The 19,233-nt window shown below is 39.4% G+C and overlaps 1 protein-coding gene across 1 annotated transcript in view; it reads right to left on the bottom strand.

The window, feature by feature from the left end:
• Window positions 1–19,233, bottom strand: part of LOC122797669 (serpin B6-like) — a 373,330-nt gene that overhangs the window by 244,507 nt on the left and 109,590 nt on the right. The window lies entirely within an intron of this gene.

Below are 19,233 nucleotides of genomic sequence, written 5' to 3'. Positions count from 1 at the left end.
CAGGTTGACAGCTATGGTGAGAACTGAATTCATTAAATGATAGCCATTTAAGTTTCAGTCTTCCTCTCTTTCACAAAGCAGCTGATTTGGTGTAGTGGTATGTTGCTCTGACTGTTTTGCACAGGGACCTTGGCAGTAAAATGTATGGTGGTAACACATCATTTTTCTTTCACAAAGCAGCTGATTTGGCATAGTGGTATGTTGCTCTGACTCTTTTGCACAGGGACCTTGGCAGTAAAATGTATGGTGGTAACACAGCATTTTATTCTAGCAACTTTCCAAGATTATACAAGCAATGTTTAATGTGTCCCTGGTTTTTGGGCTTTTGACCCCCCCCAATAAATTTGGCTTTTTCCAGATTTCTTGTGCTGTGAAGTCGAGATGCAGTTGAGTATTGAGTAGATTTTACAAGGAGCTGAGAGCTGCAGGGGAAGAGAAGTTTAGTGCTGCTTATGCTAAGTCAGCTTGTATTGTTAATAGCACAACAGGTTGTGTACTTGCTTCTGATGCAGAAGATTGTTGGTTCTACTCCCACAAGGGGTGGATGCTGCTGTACTGAAAAAGTTAAGATACTATGAGCCTGTTATCAGTTTGCCATCCATTTCCTATTGCAATATTACTAGCTTGTCATACTTCTTCAGAGATTGTGCATATTTACTGATAATGGTGGACTGTAGAATTGTGCATATTTACTGATAATGGTGGACTGTAGAAGTTTGAGTAGACTTTTATGATGGAATTGTTCTGAACTGGGCAGTTTTGTCATTATGAGTGCATGCATTTTGTTTCATTGTTTACTGGAAAGATGTTCTGAATTGGGCAGTTTTGTCATTATTGGTGCATGCATTTTGTTTCATAGTTTACTGGGAAAATGTTCAAAACAATAGGAAGGTGTATCAAAGAGCACATGTATGTTTCATATGCAAGGGGCCTATGATTTGCAAACAGCCCAGAATTAATCTTTATCTGCCACTGGTAAAATGTATTTTCTTTGAATGTGGGTTTCAATGCTGTTTCAATGAATGTGAGTTTCAAGGGCAGAGAAGTTTTAATGCTAAGTTTGTTTAGCAGATGTCTTAGTGTTTGTGCTGTAAAATGCAAAATAAAACTTTCAAATGAAGTCCAAATCATCATAGAAGTAAATCAGTATGCACATTAGTGTTTATGGTAAATGGAGTGAAATAGCCAAGTAATGGATCATTGGAATGGCTGCAGGGGAGGCTCCATTCGACCATGGTTTTGTGAGGGGGAAGGGCGGCAAAATTAAAGACAGCCCCAGCTGAACTATACCTCCCAACTGTCCAGATTTTCAAAGAATGAATAGATTTTTGCTTCTTATTTTTGGTTTGTTCCTCATAAAATGTGTGGTTTTCTGGCAAATCATTTAGGAATTAAGTCACTAAATAATGACACACTGAGTTTCAGACTTCATAACCTTCAGAAAAATGCATGCTAAAGTAAGACCTGTTGTTTTATCAACTGTTTCAGTTTATACAAGAGCAATTTTTAGTACTGTTTATATGTTCCCCCAATATATTTGGCCTTGTCCAGATTTATTGCATTAACAGGTTGAGAGGTACATGCAAATAAATTGCTTTATAGAATTAGGCATAGCCAAACCTCTCAACTGTCCCTGATTTTGGCTCAAAATGTTGCTCTTCCCCCAAATAATCCCTCCGCAAAATAGCAATTTTGGAAGAAAACATGGAGGGTTTACATTTAAAAAATAACTGTAATAATCAGAGTTATAGATTACATTTATTTCAGAAATGCATGTAGATTCTTTTATTTTGTCAGCTGCTCAAGTTAGCAGTACTAATATTAAAGTGTCCCTTCTTTGACAGGTTCCCAGCTGTATTGTGTGGCTATTTTATATTTTTACATCACATTTTTGGTCCATTTTTCATAAAATTGTGTTTTTTTTGGCAAATTAGTGGCAAATCATTAAAGACTGAAGTTAGAAAATAATGACAGACATCTGAATTTCAGATTTCATACCATTCAGAAAATTCATACTAATGCAAGACCTATTCTATTATCTTTCTGAGTTTATAAGAGCACTATATTTAAAAATTGTCCTTATTTTTGGGCCTTTGTCCCACTTCTTTGTATGGCTTTGTCCAGATTTCTTGCTCTGAGGTTGAGAGGTATGACAAATGTGTCAGGGCCATCACAGTCAGCCAGAGACATTTCAAATTGTGACATACCTATTGCACCCCACAACCCCCGTGTAGTGACTCTGGATGTGTCGAAGCAAGGCAAGGAGTAGTTCTGCAGTGTAAATGTGCAGAGTATCCCCCCCATCCAAGGTAGACACAAGTACTAGAGTGTCTTTTCATCTGTCCTTGATTTTTGCAGAATGGTCTGGTTTCTGTCATATTTTTGTACTGTTGATTTATGCTTATTACTCAAAGTGCCTGTTGCTCTTTGTTTAAGTAGCAATACTTTAATGACTATCAGGTAAGCTTGGCTGAGATTGTAAGATGCAAGTAAGCTTTAATAAGCATACTGTTAAAGAACTGCCAACATTGAAAGCCTATCTGTTGTTGCCACGTAGAGAATACTTAACTAGATAATGTATAAGCCTTGGGTATTGAAATGCATATGACAGTATTTGTAATAAAGGACAGGATTACATTATTTTAAGAAGCTCATTACAACTGGATACTTCCAGTCATCTCTGCAGGCTTTACCCGTAAACTAAACAGAAAGCCAATCGTGTGGTCCATAACCTGTACAGTAATCCTTTTAAGCAATGTATCTTGAGAGATTATTTCTTGTTTGCTTTTCATTTTTTACTTTGATCATGTTTTCCCCATGAAACAAGTAGATAGTTGTCAGGCAATAGGTCTTTTTTTGGATAAGAAACATTTTTACAAGTGGGGGCTTCAGAGATTTCTACTTTCAGCATGTTACTTGGTACTTTAATAAAGCTGAATATAAATTATAATTAGAACTGAAGTGCAAGAAGTGGTTTGAGTTGAGTGCTGCTTGTTTTTCTTACACTTGATTTTGACTGGCATTCCATTAATGTATTTAAAAAGTAATTTATTTTTTCATGCCTCACAACCTTTTTGTTTCCATCTAGATATTAAGTAAGCTGTCATGCAGTCAATGCATTGACATATTTTTATTCTTCTACACTTCATTTTGTCTTGATTGAACTCTTATAATGACGGTTTGGCACCCAGGGCAGTATATTTAGTTAGTTTTTGTGGTTTTGAGCGTAGCTCCTCTCCTTTCTAGTTGGCCACACCCTTCCCATTGACCCCACCCATTCAGCTGTCTCTTGCAGACCCCCCTTTGATTTGAAGTCACCAGCCACCACTGCTGTGCTCCTTTCCAAACAATATAATGCAAGCACGGTTTACAGTTTAAAAAAAGTGTCAAGCTAGGAATTTCAGAAGAGGAAGTCTCAGCAGTTCTCCACTAAAGAAGGCCTTTCTTTTTTTAAACAAACACAAGTCTTGACAAGAAATACAGAGTTTTAAAAATATTTACTGCAGACTACACTATACCATCCACCCCTCTCAAGTGTACCTCATTACGAGGAACGTACCTCATTTGGGGGTCTTAAAAAGTTCATGTTCCTCAAAGATCCTCGAAGTTCCACATTGAAAGACACTGTCACACATTCAGTGTTAGGAGTTTTTTTTAAGTGAAATCCATTGTAAATAGAAATGAATCATATTCATTCATTAAAAATATCTTCTTTATAAGTAAAATCAGCATATTTTAACCATTCTATGGCCTTCCTAGTTGAAGTTGTTAGTAAGCCATTAGTATGTGTTCCACATTTTGCCCATTTGTTCCACATTATGAGAGCTAGTGTTCCTCATTTTGGAGATGGAAGGTTGAGAGCTATGATACCATCACACTGTGCAAATTAGACTAGAAGCATGAAGGGAAGAGATGTCTTTTACATAGTCAATAAACAGAAATAAAAAATACACAAACATTTTCAGTGTGCCATACCAGTGTGTCTAGTTAACAGAATGAATCAGATACTTGTATCTGTCTGTCTCTCTCTCTTTCTCTATCTCTATATATATATATTATATACACACACACACAAATACATATGTTGTATATATGTATTTATATATTACATATATATGTACACACATTTTATATATGGGATTCTCCACATAAATCTTTTGTGGTGTCCACAGTTGTACTGTTGACCCAGTTTTTGTCAGCAGATTGATGGTCTTGATACAAGATTGCTATAATAGTGGGGATGGGAAATATGTGATCTCAGAATTGTTATAAGTAGCAGGGGGTATGGGAGTACAAAGGAGCTTGCATTCCTGCAAAAAAAATTATGTTTTTTGATTTGCATATGCCAAGTTTGTGTCTTGGGGAATGCATATTTCATTGTCAGTATTTAGTTTTGTTGCTTTTTTGCCAATAATATATGTATGCATGTTTAAATCACCAATTGATAAAAAATATTGACTATCAGTCACAATCGACTCTACAGTGGTCAACCACATATTAAAACATCACACACAGAATCAAATGCAAGCAAAACAGAACTTCATTTTTAATCATTATAAAAATACAAACAAAAAGCACAAAATAATTATGTGGGGGCCCTTGCCCCACACTACCTTCTGTGAGGGGAACTGTACCCATATACTCTTATACATCCTAAGTCACAAACACCATTAAAGGGCAGTCACCATGTAAAACAAACTATATCCCCCACATGTAAGTTGACAGTAGCAGCATTTGGCCAAATAAACAGCTCCACTTCATAAATATATATATATATATATATATATATATATATATATATATATACATACATACATACATACACACACACACCCCCTATATTTTATATAAAGATATGAAGCTTTTCTCCCCCGGCTTACTATGCATACATACACAAGGCACACATAAAAACAAACAAAAAAAAATCAGAAAACCAGTGATATACTAAACAGAAAAACAACCAACTGTACAGAGGGCTAAAAAAGAAAAGAGAAATACAACAAGATGCCTATACTCAAAACTGAGAAAGATTGACATAAAGAAACACTACCTTAAAAATGGCACTGCCAAAATACAAATAATATACCAAAGTTAGACTTGGAACTATAACTAACACAGCTACTGTAAGCAATACAAAACAAGGAATTTAAACACTACATACAAACATCAAATACAAACAATGAAATGTAAATCTGCAATCTTATACAAGGCATATCCACTGAAAGAGAAAAATATAAATAAAACAGAAAAAAACAAAAATATACACACTACATAATACAAGCAAGCATCCTTCTAAAACATAGCAAAGAAATGACAGCTACAAATACAAAATTAAACTGAAAGAAAAAAACAGACATAACAAATGCTCAAAACAGCAAACAAGTTCAAAATCACCACTAAAGTAAAAAAAGGGAAAAAGAAATTACAGCGGTTCCCCATAAACATCACTCTTCTGCTTTACATTTTTTTTTTTTTTGCAACGAGGCAAGTCCTCATGCACTCCAAACTTATGTATACCAACTCCAAGATAATCATACCTTGGAGAAAAGGGAATATTACAAGAAATGGCCGTCTCAAATTTGAAATATGCAAGTCTGTTTTTTCAGCCTTCAGTCTCTGAAGTGAGTCCTGACATTTCAAATTGTTACTTAAAAAAACACCATAACTTAAAACACAAAGAAAATCTTAATACATAAATGCCACTAAAGAACAATAACACCACCAGATAAGGAAAAATATATAACAATTAAGACAATTAATGTACAACTGACTAACAATAAAGAGCACTAAAAAAGAAAGAAAAAAACTTAAAACACAAATATAAAAGAATGAAACTGAACAATTAAACAAGGAAAGACACAGAAAGCAAAACAAACACATACTCAGAATATGTAATCATAACAGAAGTTAAGTGAATGACATGATTACAACATAAAAGGACAAGGAAAAAATCTATAAAATAAAATATGAAACCATAAATATACAATACATACAAACAGCATCATCTTGGCAAAGCAATCAGACTAAATATATTTCATGAGGCAAGATCAAAAAGCAAAGAAACCTCAGAAGACAAACATGAACTCTGAAGCCAAAAAAAAAAAAAAAATACAACAAATATAAACAGCATGGCCATGGCAAATATTTCAAACTAAATATGGTCCATTGGAGAAGATAATGGTGATCCATTCAAATTTTTTTTTTACTAAGAAAACTTTAGGGACAAAAGCACCCAAGACATATCAAAATGGCAATAAAGGATGAGACGCTGTAGTCTGAAGGTACAGAGCATACTAATAGATAGGAAAATGGGATAGGTTGTCATGCTAAAGGTTAATACGCAGACATATTAAAACAAAGACATCAGTGTAGCAAAGAATTATATACCACAGCAACTTGGAAAGCAAATTATATGAATCAATTCAAAACAGAAATAAAACAGATGCAAATACATCATTTTACATCAGAAAATTGTTTTAAGCAAAGGTCTAACTGCCTTGGTTACTCAGGGTGCTTTCCAAATTCAATAACTGTATGACATTTTATAATGTGACAAAAAACAGATATGTTCCTATGGCATCATAACATTGTGACAGATTTAAAATGTGATGCTGTATTTTTTCTTATTTGTAATACATTTGTAAGCTATGTTTAAGATTTCCGAAATCACAACAAAAATGCACTGAGGAATTACAGTTGTGTAAGATCTTACCATAACAGTAGATGTCCTTCTCTTCACTGTTGTAGTATCCAAAACAGAAGGGACCTCATTGTCCAGGGCAGCCCAATGCTCAGCCAGTATACAAAAGATTAATGATCTTGTATGTGTCAAATGTCACATTTATTCTCCCTGCACAGAAAGTAGAATATAAAAGGGAGGTATGGATGCAACTACCCAGAACTGAATTGCCCCAAAAGAGAACAATCTCCATAGTGCTGTCTTCATCAAAAGGGAGTCACTAGCAAGATTTTCAGGCAGTCTAGCTAAATCTTCTGCAGGACCCTCAGAAGTAGAGGAAGAAGAGGGAAAGTATAAAGAAACATCCCCTTCCAAGGAAAAGAAAGGGTGTCCATCTTCCATGCCAGATGGCATGGCACTCTGGAACAGAAGAGAGGAAGCTGCCTCTTCAGAGGGGAATTAAAAAGATCTAGCTGAGGAATACCCCACTGATGGACAACATCCAGAAACATGTCTCTGTGAAGCATTCATTTGTGAGCCTGTGTTTTGGAGCTACTCAGTGACTCTGCTACCAGATTGTGCTCTGAAGGAATGTATACTCCCTAAAGAGTTAACTGATAACTGAGAGCCACCTCCCAAGCCTGAAGAGACATCCTGCAGAGGAGGTAAGATTTTGTGCCTTCCTGCTTGTTGAAATACCACATCATTGTAGTGCTGTCTGTGAACACCTTCAGGGAGCCTGGATAGAACATGTTATGAAAAGCTTGAAGGGCCAGAATCAGAGTTTGCATTTTTTTGATGCTGATATGGTCTGACTGCTGATGGGGAGGCCACAGACCTTGAACTTTCAGGTGACCAAAAGAAGCCCCCCCCACCCCCACCCCATGTCTGAGGCATTCGTGAACAGCTATTGAGAAGGGACTGGAGGCTGAAAGGACAGGCCTGGGTTGAGAGCAAACTGTTGAATCCACCACTCAAATTCCGTTTTTAGAGAGGAAAAAAGAGGTACACTGAAATCCAGAGGGTGTCAATGCTGCAGCCAAACTGACTTGAGGGACCACTGAAGCGTCCACATATGTATTATGGTAAGAGTAAGCATTGACATAGAAGAGGCCATGAATCGCAGGACCCGAAGACACTTCCTGGTTGGCATGGCAGTTAGAGGAAGAAGAGACTGAAAGAAGGCTGTTAATGACAAAACTTTTGGAGGTGGAAGTGAAGCCAACATTGGCACTGTCTGAAGCCTACATCCCAGATATACATGCTCCTGAGAGGGAGTCAGGACTGACTTATGGATCTTGACAATAAACCCCAGACTTTGAAGAAGAGAGATGGTGAACATCAGGTGACTGGGAGAAGACATTTGAAGCAACAGGTCATCTGGATAAAAAAAATATAATTGCCTTGGAGCCTACAGAAAGCAATCACAGGAGCTAGGCATTTTGTGAATACCCTTGGGGCAGCAGAGAGGCCAAAGGGTAAAACAGAGAACTAAAAATGAAAGTAAGAAAACAGAGAAACATAAAACCTTCCTGAAAAGAGGGTGAATAGGATATAAAGGTAAGGATCTTTCAGATCCAAGGACACTAGAAAAGTCTAGGGTAACAAAACAGGAATGGTCAAGGGAAGCACCCAAACAAAAAAGGCACTGTTCATGATGATCCTTATGGGGAATCTGCTTCCCACACTGACATTTTCCCTTCTTAGATTGACATGAACTCCAGGTAGCAAAATAAAATACAAGATCAAGAAAAGTTAAAAACACCACCGACAGGACACTTATCTCACTTACCTGGTGGCTATGTATTCAGTACAGCAACAAAGCATTCACACCAACTAGTAAAAGTAGCGTTTGAACTGGAAGCAAAGAAGTTCTGGGTAGTTGTGTCTGTACATCCATTTTATGACCTACATTCTGTGTTGGGACTATAAATGTGACATACAGAGCATACAAGATCATTGTGATCAAGTGTTGGGCTGCCCTGGGCAGGAGATCCCTTCTGTTTTGATACTGCAACAGTGATATAGAAGGACATCTGCATTTACAAGACATTTATTATTTATTTATTTATTTATTTGAAATTTTTTTGCCAGGATGGTCCAATTGGGCTGAAGGAGCCCGTTTTCAATGGAGTCCTGGGGAGAAAAGCTCCATAGATACATTTTGTTAAACAACAGGTTATTACAATACAAGATGAGTACATGAAGCAAAATAATATGTTAGTATAATCTGAAGAGAAAAAAAACAGAGTTGTATCACACTTAGTAAAGTTTACAAATATATAGTCACTATCATTGTTGACATAGATATTAAGTCTAAACAGTAATAAGTAGGTATTTACAAGTCTATGCAGTAATAAGTAGGTATTTACAAGTCTATGCAGTAATAAGCAGGTATTTACAAGTCAATTAGACTAGGGAGTTATTTATAATAAGTATGTTGCCCCAGAGGAAATATAATCAGTGGGTCAAATATTTTTGAATTTAGTTATGATAAGAGGAGAGAGGGAGAAGGGGTAGGGAGGCAGTAAGGTAGCTGCTGGGGATGTTATGCAGGATGGGAACATGAGCATTCCCAGGGAGATGTTAGGTGTGAGTGGAGCGGAGTTTTAAAGGTGGATGTGCTGCTGGTGAGGCGAATTTGAGGTGGGAGGGAGTTTCAGATGCGTGCCAAGGAAAAAGAAAGTAGGAGTTTGTCTGCAAGATGAGCAGGCTTGTGAAGTTCAATCAGATTCTGAGCATTGGTTCTTAGGAGTCTGTTAGGTTGGTGCATTTTAAATGTTGAGGCAAGGGAGGGGAAGAGAGAGGGACTGACAATGAGTTTCTGAGCAAGGATTCATTGAGAATAGATAAGGTAGTTGGGCATCTCTAGCCAGTTTAGATTATGGAGGGCAGTACAGTGGTGAGTGGAGAATTTGCATCCAGTGGCGAATTTGGCAGTTTTGTTGTAGCAAGAAGAGAGTTTTGTTTTAATAGAAGATTGTAGGTTGGTTAGAAGTGGGGCACCATAAAGGAGAGAAGGGATGAGATATGTGGTAGTGAGAAGGAATTGTGTAGATGGAGTAAGGTAGCGAATGTGGCGGTAGAACATACCAAGTTTCTGGTGTGTTTGTTTGATATTTATATGTATATGGGTATCAAATTTGAACTGGTTGTCGATGAGTACCCCTAAGAGTTTTGCATTGGATGCTACTTCAAGAGAAGTGTTATTATGACTGGTTATGGCGAATGAATTAATGTTGATAGTTGTTGTTTTGGAAGGGGTGAATATCATGAGTTTGGTTTTTGATGCATTAAGTGCCAGGTAGTTATCTAGCATCCATTGTTCAGTGGATGAGAAGGCATCTTGGGTTAGGTTTACAAGGGTGGGAGTGGAGTTAGCAGAACAGATAATTGTTGAATCGTCTGCATATTGGATGATTTGTGCATTAGGGATGGCAAAGTGGAAGTCATTTATGTAAATATTGAACAATAGGGGACCTAAAATGGAACCCTGGGGTACACGAGTAGGAGTGTTGAGGAATGGGGAAATGGCCTTCTTCCATTTAACTGCTTGTTGTCTATTGGAAAGGTAGCCGGTAAACCAGTTGATAGAAAGGGGTGATAGATTTAGGTTAGAGAGTTTGGATAGGAGAAGGGTGTGAGAGATGGTATCAAAAGCTTTGGAAAGGTCTAGAAGGAGGGTGGATACAATACAGCCGAAGTCACGGGCTTTATTCACAGTTTCAAGGAAGGAGAGTATTGCGGTAGTAGTACTGTGACCAGGCCGGAATCCATGTTGTGTGGGAGTTAGTAGGTGATTGTCAATGAGGTGGGGTAATAGTTGCAGGTGGATACACTTTTCAAGTAGTTTAGAGATGGGAGATAAATGGCAATAGGCCTAAAATTGATGTTATTATTGTTTCCTCCTTTGTGGAGGGGAATAAGGTAGGCTTTTTTCCATTTTTCCAGAGCTGGGGTATGTAGCCTTCTTGGACTGACTGGTTTATAAGAATACAGATGGGGAAGGCAATGGCATCTGCAGCTGTCTTTAGGAAAAATGAAGGGATATTGTTGGGGGCATTGGAGCATGGTTTTAATTTCTGAATGAGGTTTTTTATAGTTGATACTGGGATGGGCTTTAGAGAGAAGTGAGGAAGGTGGGAGGTGGAAGTATCTGAGGATGAGGAGATAGTGGAAGGTGTGGTTGAGTGAGAAGGGCTATTTGAGAAGGATGATGTCAGTTTGGTTATGGAGTCAATGAAGAAGTTGTTAAATTGGGAGGCTAAGTTGATATCAGAAGCATTGTGGTCAGGGCAAGGGTTATCTTTTTTGCCTGGGTTTAAGAGAGTGGAGATACTATCCCAGAATTTTCTAGGGTTTGCCTTGTGATTATTTTGGAGTGTGGTATAGTAGGATTTGCAATCTGAAGTGACGAGCTTCTTAACTTTGTTGTGGAGCATTTTGTATTCATTTAGGGTGACTAAGGATTTATTTTTATGGTGCTATTTCAAGACTTTATCACGGAGGTGCATAACTGCTAATGTGTCTTTAGATAGCCAGGGGACAGTGTTGCTTTTAATTCTTTTAGATTTCAAGGGGGCAAAGGTGTCTAGGAGGTTTAGAAATGTTGTATTAAAGTAGTGATGGCCTCATCAAGGGGGAGAATTTTTAGAGAATTCCAGCTGAATTGTTTCAGTAGGTCAGAGAAGGTGTTGGGGTTGAAATGTTTTAATGAGTGCATAGAGATGGTGGTATGAGACAATTGTAGGGAGGGAGAGTGACGATGAGCGAAAATGGGAAAGTGATCACTGAGGGAGTCAGGGAGGTAATGCTACTGGAGATAACATGTGGGTGGGATACCAGAATCCAGTCAAGAATACTTCCAGAGGAGTAGCTTTTTGATGGTCTGGTTGTGGTGTTGATAAGCTGGTGAAAGTTGTAGAGGTTTATGTTTAAGGAGTTGGTGGGGGGCTGAATAGAGGACCAATTAATATTTATGTCACCTAAGATTATAGTCTCATTGGTTATGTTGGTGGAGAACAAAGAGAGAATATCCTCAAGGATTGGGGTATTGTCTCCAGGAGGGATATAGAGGGAGGCTATGCATATGGATTTATGCTTGGCTTGTTCAATTTGAGTGAAGCCAGAATTAGCTCTGCATTGGCAAATTGGGGGATGGGCTTAGTATATGGAGTAATTGAAAGGGAGGAAGCATAGAGGAGAGCAACCCCACCACCCTTTTTGTGGGTTCTGCCTTTTCTAATGATACTGTAGTTTAGGGGGGGTTATTTCAGAATCTTTTAGGGAGGGTTTTAACCATGTTTCAGAGATTGACAATATGTCAGGTTGGTTATGGAGATGCCAGGCATGAATGCTGGGGATTTTGTTACATATACTTTGCGCATTCAGTGCTGCAAAGGAGAGGGTTTTCCCTGATGGAGGGGCTTTAGAGGGCAGGGTAGAAGTGTGAATGGGAGAGGGACCAGGGTTGGGGTGTATATCACCGGAGAGCATGGTGGTGATAAGTTGGTGAATATGAAGGTACAGGAATTTAGACTGTTTGGTGTCTTGTTTGAGGGATACATATTTTATCTGTGTAGTGGTAATTAGGGTTGAACTGGTGTACTTACAGGTGGGAATGAGTTTAAACGGGAAGAGTAGGGTGAAGCTGAAGATGTATAAATAAGGGTTTATGAAGGTAGAAGAGAATGTGTGATGATTAAGGATTGAGTTTGTAGTATGAAAATGGGGGAGTGAATGGTATTAGGGGGTCTTGTGAGGTAGGTTAGATAGGATAAACTAAGTAGTAGTAGTGTGTGAGTTATAAGTGAGGTTGGTTTTGTAAGCATGATGGTAATATAGGGTTTGGGTTTAACAGTGCAAGGAATACTGAGAAAATATAGTTAAAGTCTGTAACTATACCTTGTTGGAAAATGCAGTAGTTGTGCAACAAAATGCAGATGTGTTTGACTAAGGAAAGAAGTAAACTGTTACTTGCAAAAGCCATGAACCGGAGCAGTGTGGATACCGAGTGAAGGCTGTAAAATAAGGCAGGTTCAGGAGGGAATAGTAATATGTGAAACATTTGCTTTCTTTTTGCCGGGTTTTTAGTATGTATGAAAAAACTGACTATTACCTCTGATTACTAGTAAAAAAGATAATCTAACACAAGAAAATGAAGAAGCATTTAAAGTAAATGCTGCTGTTAAACCTTGATGTATGCAAACATCTGTGTAACTCTCTGCATGCAATCTGCCTGGATAATAGTGTTACTTCCAGACAGTTGAGCCAAACAAACAAGTCAAGATCCATTGATGTATTTATAAAATCCTCCAAGTATGCTGAAATTCTAATGTGTATGTGAACTTCTAAGATTTGTGCCCTGAGGAGATCATTGAAGGTCCTTTTTGGGAGGAAGAGTATTTTAATCGCTGTAATCTATATCAGGGGTCCTTCACTAGGATGTACTCATAATCCTGCTGTGGCCCATGTCGTATCAATGACATAGAAAAGAAACACAGGTGTGCCAATCTATGTGTCCACTGTTGTAGTCTGTGTGCTAGTGTGAGGTGTGTAGACACTGATGTCACACAACTACTTGCCCCATATATGTGTCACAAGATATCTCTATACTCAGCAGCAGTGGCAGCTATCAGTGCTCACTGCAATGCTGCTGAATGCGTTGTAAGCTCAATTTTATATAACGTGATCTGTGAGCCATATGCATTGTATACAACCACACACCATGCCATGGTAAAACCCATTAATCGGGTTACATGTACAATGCACAACCCCAGGTGAATCTGCATGCTTGACAGTTTTGTTACTTGTGGATATCCTGATGTGCATCATGAATGTATATCCAATCACTGTTAGCTGTCAAGCAAGCACATGCATTGTATTATATAATGTTGATGCACTTGTACCATGTTCTGGTGGACAGTTCAAAACAAAATAAGGACATTACAATACATCGATAACACTTATCCTCTGCAAGTGACGGGCCCCCAGTATCTGACAGATCAAACAATGGGCCCCCAATGACACCAGAAATTCCACAGTGTCAGCCAACATGTATGGCACAGACCACCACCTGTAAACACACCTTATGGTACAAACATGTCTGTCTCATTGTAGTGCTTGGTCACACATATCTATGACACAGTGAAAGGAGGCCAGCAATGTGCAACCATTGCACCCAACAGCATTCATCCGATGAGCAACATCTTCCCACAGATGGTCCCTATGACCACCCCCCCCCCAGCCCAGTAAAGAAATACCATGCTGCCCTAGTGCCTCAATGAGTACATAATTCTTAGCTGCCATAACACTATCTTGCTACAGTCTGGCTACCTTCTGCTTTAATAAACTGTGGGCAGTATGGAATGACCAGATATATGATCAGATATGTGTGCACCTGTATTTGATATTTTTAATGCCTAGCTAAAATCTCTCTCTGTTCTTGTTCAAAACCAGCATAAACTATATCCCTAAATGTGAAGTACCTTTTCATTCCTTATACCTCCTTATTCTCCCTTCTTCACTTACTTCCTTACTTCTATCATGAAGCATCAGAGACTATCCATGTGCAACTAACAGTAGGTAAAACTGCCTTCCAGTTTATAGCCTGCTACAGACTACCCTACCAAACCCAGGAACCCCACTCGGCCTTCATAAGAACACTGGAACATATGAAGGTCTCTCCAAACACCATTATATTAGGTGACTTCAACTACCCAAACATAGACTGGGAGCATTACTCTAGCTCCAACACCCTAGCTCAAAGGTTCCTAGAATTTATAAACTCAAATGCTATGGAACAATTTGTTACCACTCCCACAAGAGGGGAAAACATACTGGACCTGATCATCACCAACATGGGGACTCTATGCTCCAGACCAGAAGTGTATCCCTCACTGGTAAGATCAGACCATAAACTGATCTAACTGGATATTCACATCCTGACCCCACCCCCTGCCCAGAAAACCACAGTGAAAAACTTCTCTAAAGCAAATTTCACACTCCTCAAAACCAAGGTGGAATCCTTCAAAGCCCCCGGGCCTGTGGAAAATATGGCCCAGACCGCAGAATCCTTTATAAATGCATTCTATGAACACCTTCAGGAATGCATGGATCATGCAATCCCAAATAAAACCAAGACCCAATTCTCCAAAGGCAGACGTCCTGTCTGGTGGACCCCAGCCATAAACAAACTATACAATAGAAGGAGGAAGTTACTACATGATAGAGCAAAATCCCAGAAAGGAAAGGCATCTCTGATCAGTGTTAGCAAAAAACTACAGGCACTCATAAAATCGTCTAAGGCCAGCTTTGAGAGAAAAATTGCACAGGACACTAAGGATAATCACAAGGCTTTCTTTAGTTATGTTAGGAACCTAGGTGGGAATTCCCAGATATGCTCAGAATTAGTCCAAACTGACAAAAAATACACCGAACCCACAGACATTGCCAACATCCTAGCTGACAGGTTTAGCGCAAACTTCTCCCCCCCCTCCCCACCAAAAGGGCAAATATCTATCCCAGCAGAGTGCTGCCCCCCTGACATCTCAGGTAAGAGCCACCCTCTCCAAAGCAAAAAACACAGCATCAGTGGGGCCAGACGGTGTCCCAGGCTGCGTCCTACATGAACTCCAAGAAGAGCTAAACCCAAACATAAAACTACTGTTCAATCTCAGCCTTACCACAGGATATGTACCCAAAGAGTGGCATACAGCAACAGTGGTCCCTCTCCACAAAGGTGGTGACTCAATGGATCCTGGAAACTATTGCCCCATAAGCCTGACTAGCTTGGTCTGCAAAGCTATGGAAAGGATCATCATGGACCTCATAAAAAAGATATTGGGGACCTACAGACACTGGATCCTACCCAGTTCGGCTTTGTTAAGGGCAGATCCTGCCTCTTAAACCTGGTTGATTTCTTTGAAACAGTCACCAAGGCCATTGACGAGGGAAGGTGGTCCACACAGCCTACCTGGACCTCGCAAAAGCCTTCGATACAATACCCCACTTGGGCATTATAGATAAGCTCACCAGCTTAAATATAAACCCCTATGTCACTAGATGGGTTGCAAACTGGCTCAAGGACAGAACCCACATGGTTAGAATTGCTGGAGCCATGTCAGACTCCAAACCAGTTACAAGTGGCGTCCAACAAGGCTCAGTCCTGGGACCTCTCCTGTTTGGTATATATTTCTCGGAGATACAGGCCAACATGGAAGGACTGTGGCTGACCAAGTTTGCAGATGACTGCAAACTGGATGCTATAATTGACTCTCCAGCCGACACAAGCATCCTCCAAAAAGGCCTTATAGAAACAGACAACTGGTGCCAGAGCCATGGCCTCAAGCTAAACGCCAAAAAGTGTATAGTCATCCCCTTTGACAAAAACAAAGTGCCCACAAATTACCACATAGGTGGTAATCCATTAAGTACGGAAGAAGTAATTAGGGACCTGGGGACCCAAGTTGATAGCAATCTCTCATTTGACAACCACGTGGCCAAAGTGGTTAGAAAAACATTTTATATAGCCCACCTAATCATGAAGGGATTCACATCTAGATCAGGGGAGGTCATTGTGCCTCTTTACTCATCCCTCATCAGGCCCACAATTGAGTACAATGCCCCTTTTGGGATGTACCTTACCAGACACCTGCAGCAACTGGAAAGACCCCAAAAGTACCTCACCAAGAGGATCAAAGGGCTCAAACAGATGCCATATGCTGCCCGGTTAAAGAAACTCCAGCTCTACTCAGTGGCATACCACCTGCTCAGAGGCGATCTGTGCCTGACGTATAAAGCCATGTCCAACCCGGAATTAATGGACATGCTGCACCTCAGAAAATCCAAATCCCATCGAGCTACGCGCTCGAGAGACTTGAACCTCAGCACTAAAATAAATAGGACATGATGGAGGGACAGATTCATAACCCAGAGGCTCCCTTCACTCTGCCTAACCTGGACTGGGATTTTATTCCAGAGTCCCTCATTGACTCTCTTCAAGAGGAATCTTGATGAGTAGATGGGGGATCGTAGGTTTACCCTGGGTATCACTTCTGTGTCACTGTTAGACAGAGGCACAGTATACTAACCTCGAAAAATGGCATAGCAAAATTAATTTAAAATGGGTGGTGAAAGCCAAACACACTCTGGCTAGGCTTATAAATGCCCTAGGGCAGATAGCCTAGTATGAACCTATGAATCTATGAACCTATGAACCTATCAAATTCCCTTCCCTCACTTTCTCGCTAAATATGCCATATGCCTATTTTTCCCTCACTTCATATTGCAATTTCTGTTTGTATTAGACTAACTTACCTTTAATTTCTTTGCAAACAGTCTAAAATTTCTCTAAATATTAAATGATTATCATATAACTTGTACTGATTCTTAACCAATGTTTTTACATTATGTCTAATTTCTTTTTGTTTTATTTTTGAAAATTGTTTTGCAATAATTCTGAGCTTTTCTCCCCGGGCAGCCGCTGAAAATGGGCTTCCACCCAGTCATACTTTTCTGGTAATTAAATGTCAATAAATAAATAAATAAAACAATATCTAATGACTTATACAAACATTAGTAATAATGCAGACAACTCATAGCATAGGCATACTTAGCGATGCTATCTAATGGCAAATACATTTACTAAGAGTGCACTTACTGTTTTGTATAATGGACAGCCGTTATGTCTCTGTAAACTTACCATACAGAGCTGCTAGAAAAACAAACCTGTGAACAACTGCTCAATTTAAAATGCCACACACCCAAACAAACATGTAGGACGAGTATATATTAACTACAAAAGTAAAAGGATACTTGGTCACACTGCTATCTAAGAAAAGCCAAACAGGCTACAAAGACATGTTGATAACCACTGCACCAAGCATTATGAGGGAGACTATTGTTGAATGTAACAAAATCACATTATCCTGATTCAGGATAGGCTACGTGACTTGTGGGCCATGCTGTGTAGCTTTAACATGCCATCTGCACCTTTTTGCATCATAATGCAGAACAGGGCAGCACAGTGGTGCAGCGGTTAACTTTGTCACCTCACAGCAAGAGGTCCTCTGGTTCAATTCTCAGCTGCGGTGACTTCTGTGGGAGTCTGCGTGTCCTTGCTGTGTTCACATGGATTTCCTCTGGGTGGCCTGGTTTCCTCTCACATTCCAAAGACATACATCTGGAGGGTTTTTCCCCTGGCCTCTGCTGAAGACAGGCTCTGTCTTAGTCAGACTTTCCCGGTCAACAAATACCAAATAAATAAATAATAGAAAAATGTGTGGATGGTGGCTATGTGATATAGCAGCAGCTGAACTGCATATCTCACATCTGGTAGAATATCCATTTATAATGGTTGCTGGAGTAACATTACTTTTGACTACTTACCTGGCCATTGTTACTAAGGGATATGCATCTCTGGTAGTGCCATGTCAGATCATCCGCAGAGTTTAGAATGGAGAACACATCCCAATGAATGGGTGCTTTTATGCATCACTGTGGAATGACAAAGAGACACTGATTATGCTCACTCTGCTTTGCCAGTACAGGGATTAGTAGTTGGGATTGTGGAGGGGCAAGTTTCATTTCAAAGATGTTTGGTAGGATGTGGCAACCAACCTCTGTCAGCAGACAGGGATCAAGCTGTTTGGGATGCCAGTTCAGTATAGTCTTAATAACCTCAGAAGGAGGCAACCAGATGACTTGTAAGTGTTGAACCAGGCATGTAGTTTTTGCAACATACACATCTTTCCCAAATGTGCCCAGAGAAAGAAACACACACTAGGTAGCTCTGCTTATTGGTTGTTGGAATATATTTATTTTTTTAATGTATTACACAACCATTAAATGTGCTGTACATATATAGGCAAGGCATCATATCGGTTTATTTTTGTACCATTAGTTAGGGTACAACAAGCCTATGCTGTCTGCAAAAACATTGAAAATGTTTGGAAATGTGCTTGCAAGCTGTGCATTCAAACTGTTATGGAATGTGCTTATCTATGTATGTCCTGTGCTGTGCCTAACAGGCAGTTAGCTCTAAGAGTGCTATATACATGTCTTTATAAAATAAAGTAAGGCTCCTAAGATGAGTGTGCATAGCTTAGGAGCAGGAAAACAAGGAGAAGGAATCAGCACCTGGGTTTACATCAGTTGTGGTTTAAACTGAGCCAAAACTTTACAGCCTCTGCTGGTGTTAGAGCAACTGAGGGTTTTCCTTCCATGCCTGTGTTCCCAGTTAGGCTGTATCATATCCATATACATTTCCTTCTCTTGCCAATGTTCCTTGAAATCTGTACTGGTACAAGACCTGAAATGGTGGGACAAAAGTTGTTTCTCTGCCAGGAAGGCCTTCAGGATTTTACTGTACAGGCAGTAAAAAGCTTTGTTAAAGCTTACAGGGTAAGTCACAATGATATGTTTTGTGCCTTGACAACAAAAGTGCAAGCCTTTGGCAGAAATTGGTCTTTTGTAGCAGCACCTCAACACATACTGAAGCCAGAATAAACACCAACAAAACAAGAAAGTAGTGTAAACTCCAAATTTTAAACCTT

This window comes from Protopterus annectens, chromosome 3.part1 (assembly GCF_019279795.1).
Source record: "Protopterus annectens isolate FY-2018-M chromosome 3.part1, PAN1.0, whole genome shotgun sequence".
In the NCBI taxonomy this organism is placed as follows: Eukaryota; Metazoa; Chordata; order Ceratodontiformes; family Protopteridae; genus Protopterus; species Protopterus annectens.
This window is presented reverse-complemented; position numbering and strand designations above follow the sequence as displayed.